Source organism: Pteropus alecto, unplaced genomic scaffold (genome assembly GCF_000325575.1).
Source record: "Pteropus alecto unplaced genomic scaffold, ASM32557v1 scaffold87, whole genome shotgun sequence".
Classification (NCBI taxonomy): domain Eukaryota; kingdom Metazoa; phylum Chordata; class Mammalia; order Chiroptera; family Pteropodidae; genus Pteropus; species Pteropus alecto.
The window spans coordinates 19,664,788-19,670,893 of NW_006443225.1; the positions used below are offsets into that span (position 1 = coordinate 19,664,788).

At 50.0% G+C, this 6,106-nt stretch overlaps 1 long non-coding RNA gene across 13 annotated transcripts in view; it reads left to right on the forward strand.

Annotated features, from left to right (window-relative positions):
* Positions 1-6,106, forward strand: part of LOC107196543 — a 15,283-nt gene that overhangs the window by 725 nt on the left and 8,452 nt on the right. The window contains exons 1-2 of one of the 13 annotated variants that reach the window (XR_003043719.1): positions 1-13; positions 4,382-4,529. The exons of 2 other annotated variants lie outside the window; for them this stretch is intronic. This is a non-coding gene — a long non-coding RNA (uncharacterized LOC107196543). 10 more of the 13 variants (XR_003043716.1, XR_003043718.1, XR_003043720.1 and 7 more) reach the window with 10 other exon arrangements.

Below are 6,106 nucleotides of genomic sequence, written 5' to 3' on the forward strand. Positions count from 1 at the left end.
GTCCGGTTCCGCGGTAAGCGTCGTGCTCTCTCTGCCGCAGTTTCGTTTTTACAAGTTCAGGTTGGACACGCGGAGGCCGCGACACCGCGTGTGCCTGACAGGTGGTCGGCGAGGGCGACGGTTCCCGGGAGGGACGCGGGTCGGGCGCCGCGTTGCATCCTGGGGCGTGTAGGCGCCCTCCGCCCGGCTGGTTCTCGTGGGGTCACCCGGCGGTCTGCGGCGTCCGCGGCGCCCCGAGGGGTGGCGATCGATTCCCGGACTGGGAAGCGGAGCTCTGCCCTGCAGCCGCTTCGTCCGGCCAAGTTCACGAGTCCTCGGCCGGGAGCTGAGAGTCTGGCGTGTCTGTTGTCTGGTCTTCGTTTTAACGTCGGGAGCAGTTTTATCCCAAGTGACACGGCTGTTGGGCGTGTTAGGCTCGCACTTCTGAAGGCCTGTAAGGTGTTCGGGAAAGTCGTTCCTTGGTAGTCAGATGCCAAAATTCAGGCCGGTCTACAGGCCTGTTTGTCATAAGTATGCAGTTCGATATGAGACGGTTCCGTGATTTCCAGGGATGAGGTGTATTCCCACGACTGGGGAACACCGATAGTCGTTGTTTCAAAATGAACATAGGTCGATAATCTGGTTTCTGGCATAATACTGGTTTTAGGACCACTCAAGGTATGCGATGATGTACAGATTTTGGTAACTACCGTACGACCCAGGTCTGGTGACTGGGGGTGGGGGTGGGGGTTCAGGGCACAGCAGAAGAGGGAAGAAACCACAGCAGGAAAAAGCATGTGCGTTTGGCACGGACACCTCTCGAGGTCGCTTCCTAGATCCCCTTACCCGCTTCCCTGGAGGCGGTCCCTCCTCCACAGGCTGACCCCCGGTGGCCGCGTTTGTGATGTGTTACTCTTCTAACAGGTGTTTTTTGTCAGAGTTGATTGTGCCTAAGGAAGACATTTGACCCAAGCCGTGTTTAAAGGATGCTGTCTCCCACGAACTGAAATGGATGGGGAGGGTTAGACATACAGGGTGGAAGTCACAGGAGCCGAAGTCAGACTAAAGGGAATTCTGTGACCAGACGGTCCACGGAGTCCCACTGCTGAGACCCCTGGAAATGATCTGGTCTTTCCCCGTCTCACTTTTTCTCGGAGGTCATGAGATACCATAATGTTCTTCCAATAGGTTTGCTTTTTGCTTAACTCCAGCCAGAGTTGGTTCTTTGGTTTATAACCAAAAGTACAGCTGATACGGCCAGTCGGAATGAAGTTAAATGAATGAATAGTAAAAGTTGATAAAATGCAAACAATTCCTTCTCAAAGGGTTTATGATAACTGAAGTCACATACGAACAACTCTCTTCAGTTAGTGTTTTGGTGTAATTTCACCGGCCCCCTGATTCACGTGTGCCGCTCGCCACAGGCACTGTTTCTGTCATCTCCGTGTTCAGCGTCCGTGCTCCACCTGCCTTCTGTTTTCTCGCCGCCATGAAATCGTAAGTGTCCCGAGGAGGAGCCGCAAGTGGTCTATTCTGAGAGTAGCAGAAGGTGACCAGAGTAGTTAAGAGGACAACAGGACAGCCAGCTTTATTGCACTGACCCTGTGACCTATGCAGTTTCTTAAATCCCCGGTAGGAATTCTGTGACATTTAAAATGGTACAGAGAGGACACTCTTCAGTGGCTACCATCGGTTAGTGATTTTCCACTCGTCACATTCCATAAGGATGTGTGGAAATCCTACTGGAAATAGAGATCACATTTCTTCACAAAATCACAGTCGTAATCTTATAACTCAAAGAGACTGTGATGGTCGAGGCTAAGCCTCCATTTTGGAGCTAAGCCTGCTGAGGAAAACAGAGGCTGGAAGATGTGCCTGAAGTCGCAGAGCCGGTGAGTCCTTGACTTCCAAACCAGTAAGCGTCTCAGCTCGCACGGCCAGCCTTCCTGAGCACTTGTGCGCTCTGTCGTGTCCCGGATGCCTTTCAGCGGTGTCTCGCCTCTGATACTTTCTCAGTTGACATTTGGAACCTGCGAGGTCCTCGTGGGTTTCATGCGTGAGGAAGGCCTTCACGAGGTCTCTAAGGGCAATTGGAGAAGCGAAGACAGGAGGCAGGGCACCCTGGGCAGAGTCAGAGACTTGGGAGAGGGCGTAACAGCGCGGGGTGCTGTGGGACAGTGAGGTGACGGGCCTGGTTGGACTGAAGGGCATTCAGGTGTAGCCGGAAGTAGAGAGACGAGCTCCTGTTCTTCCTCACGTCCGGCTCACATGCATCCTCATCAGCGACACTGTCCCAGTCTCCTCAGATGCAGTGAAAAAAGCTCCTTTTCTACGATCACACTGTATTTCATTCCTGAGCGGAGCCAAGCGTCACATTATATCGTGAGGACTGTGTACGCGTGTGGCCCGAGGGCCGGGGTCATATACTGGACACCTATGTGCTGACAGTACCTTGTATGGTACCTGTATAAGGCAGGTGCTCTGTACACGGTTCTCACAGTTTCCAGTTGTTTTACACCCGGCCCACTTACTCACATTTCCTGTAAGATCTGTGTAGACATTTGCATTTTCAACTCCTACTTTAGAGAATAAAATCTAAATTTTTTGTGTAGGCTCATGGGCCCCTTCATGAACTGACTTTTAGCCACTTTTATGGCCTGCTTCCTCTAGATTAATTAATTAGTTAATCAGTTAACCAGCTATTTACTGAGTACCTGTCACATGTAGTGAATCTCAAAGTCCCACCTTGTCAGTTGTTTGTCATTCTGAGCTCTCCGTTTCTCTCTTGCTAGCATTTGTTGTTGCTTTTGCCTGGAATTTTCCTCCTTCTCCCAGCCTATTTCTGGGGCTCGACTCTGGGTGACCTGCACTCCAAGAGCGTGTCTGACCCCCCGCCACCACGTCCTCGCAGCCCCCTGCAGGCTTCTGCGGTGGCCGGCCTGCCGTCGGATATGCTTATTTCGGCATGTCTGCCTTCCCGATCACACCGCGTGGGTCTTGAGGTGGAGGCCACGTCTTTTTCTTCTTCTCCACTGGCCGTCGGACCCTCTGGCACACGATGGAGTTAACCCACATGGGTAAAGTGTGAAAATGAGTGATTAAAGTTTTCTTATTGGATCAGCATGGTGGTTTAACACAAACACACACATACACTTCTCATGGAATTTGGCTTCACAGAAACGTTCAGTGAAAGCTCATTCTATGGAACAAATAAAGTGAAGCGTCGCTGGTTACAGAGAAGGAGTTCTTCATTTCCTCAATGATTTGTAAACCGCTGGGCTAGATAGACGATTTCTAAGGTCTGCTTCGGATCTAATGTTTTCTGAGTTTTTATCTCTTAAAACCTGAAGTGGGTAATTAAACAAATATCTCAGCCCGGTTAGCAATGGTATGTAAAGGGCATTAGTCAGAGCCAAAACAAAATGAAAACAAACAAAAAATCTAAATCTGAAATTAAGCAGACAAATGAATCCAGTATTATTGTACATTTAAGTCTTAATTAAGTTTCCAGTATGCTCCAACACCTGCTATAAACACGGAGAAAAATCCTGTTTTCTGAGGTCCCAGTGCCAGGTTTCAACATCCCAGTATGTAAGAGATCCTCCTCCCCGCTCCCCCCCACCCCCCAAAAAAAAGTTTACAGGGAGAAAAATACAGCCCGGGAAGAAGTAGCAAGTCTCCGTTCTATCAGTCCAGGGTGAGCTCGGTTCTCTCAGGGAGGGCTTAAATCATCTGGGCTACCTTTGGTCTTTTGTTTGGATTACTTCTGACTTCTTTTCATCTGTAATATGCAACAACAATAGTCCTTTCTCATAGGGTTGTTGTGAAAAGTAAAAATGATCACGCTCGTTAAGTGCTTAGTACAGACCTGACGAAATGGACAATAGCTATTATCTCGAGTCAATGAAGTACTTCAACCACTTAAAAAGATAGTATGAATAATAATGTATATGGATATTTGTCGAATGAATAGTAGTTCACTGTGAGCAGAGAACTGTCCTATTGATTTTAGGTGCATTAATTTGTTTAAGCCTCACAATGCTCCCATTAGACAGGTGCTGCTATTGTAATTTACTTTATAGATCGAGTCTCTGAGAGGCCGGTTATTTTGTCCTTTTTATAGGGAAAGTTATTCTCTGAAGTTATCTTGGTTGGCAAGGTCGGGACTCAAGCCCAGGTCTGTCTCAAGCCCAGTTGGGGTTTTCCATTGTTACCGCCTTTACTCCAGTAAGTCCAAATAATAAAGCTTCGCCTTTCCCGAGAACTTAAAATGCTGTAGGTACTTCCCAGTCATTCAGCAAATATTCATTAATATATATACTGGCTCATTTAATTGCTGTAAGAACCCTAATGTCCCAACAACACAGTGTTACATCTGTTTCCTTGTTTATTCTTGTCGAAGAAAGAACTTCCATCTGAATATTGGAAGCAAGAGTCTTGAGAATCATCCCGGCTGGGCTGTTTAAGCCACACGCCTAACAGTACACCAGTGACCTTGGCCCGGGCAGAGAACGTTTGCTGGCCGAAGTCACCCAAGGTCTGCCCCTGAGGTAGGAGACTGAGTCAGCTTGACCCGAAGTGCACGGGTTGTGTGGGGCTGGGGTGTGTGAATAAAAAGCTGGACGCCGTTAGGAAGGGGGAGTGGAACGTGGGTGCTGGAGAGCAGTGAAGATTGTCCTCTGTGCAGAGAGTCGGCGGCATGGTGAGAGGTGACAACGATGGCCTGTGCGAGTCCCAGGTGAGAGGCAGAAGGGCTCGGATGGCGTTGCATCTAACAGGTGAAGATGTCCAGCTTTTGGAGAAGGGTTGGTGGCTTTGAAGAGCTCCTTTGCAGGGAGGGTCCGCTTCTAGGTCCGCTGGCAGCGTCGGCTCGGCTGGTTGAGCATTTCCACTTGTCCGTCGCGTTGGCACCTTCATGGCATCGTTTCTCCTCTTGCCTTGGGCTTTCTGTCCCCTCTCTGCTTCGGCTGCTGCTGCCGTTCCTCCCTACTGGACCACTCGACGCGGAAAACTGGAGAATTGCCCCAGATGTCCACTCCTCCATCCCTTACCCCTGTCCCAAGTGGTGTCTGTCGGTTGTTTTCTAAATATCTTTCAAAACGGCCTCCCCTTCCATCATCGCTGCGGATGCTTCCACGTCGGCACCCGCGTCCATTGCCTGGGGACAGTACAGTTAGCCCCGTCGGTCTCCTCGACACTGGACAGGCATCTTTCACTTTTGCTACCAGAGTGAGAGAATTCTGGAACCCACTGTGGTCACCGGCTCAGAATCCTTCGTTATTGCTCAGTCACTTATGAGATGAGGCGGCCCGGCCCTTGAGCATGGCAGGTGGCATGCCAGGGCCTCCGTGACGTGGCCCCCGCAGCCACTGCCACCCCAGCGTTCCTATTTCTCTCTCTTAGTCCGTGTCCTGGATGAATCACCTGTCAGGAATGTGAAATGCCTCCTTTTCTTGGTCTGTGCTACTTCTTCCCTTTCTTTTGAAAGATTCCATTCATAGAGCTCACATTTTAAATCCTTCATGTGGTTTCCATAACTTTCCAGAGCGTTAGCTGGCATTTCTTTCTCTGTGCGCCTGTTTGTCCTTTGTATAGATTTTGGCCTTTATCACACTGAATTGAAATCTCATCTCCCCGTTCATTCAGTCAGCCCACATTCCTCGAGGACGTTGTGTGTGAAGCAGGATTTAAAATGCCGACCGTTTAAAAATAAATACTTTATACTTACGGACTTTAGTCAGCAGTTAAGTAGAGATCAGCGTTGAAATCAATGGCTATAAATGTGCTTTAGATGCGAGGATGGATCTCGCAACAGGAACCCGGTCAGTGTAAAGAAGAGGCGGGCAGTTTTACTCGGAGTTGGGGACTAAGTGTCAGGTTCTGTGTTAGTCACTTTCCGTGTTATCTCATTTATTCTCTTCACCAGTGACAGGTATTCACTGAGCACCGCTGGCCGCCACACGGGGAACCAAGAGAGGTGGTGGCCACTGTGGAAATGCGCCTGCGTGGGGATGGCGGGGCACAGGGCCGCTGCCGGGTGGACGGCCAGCGCTGCGCGTGGCCGACGGGGCTGGGGTTCACACCACGGAGGCGTGCCGACCCCGGCTGTGTGCGCGTGGGGCGGATG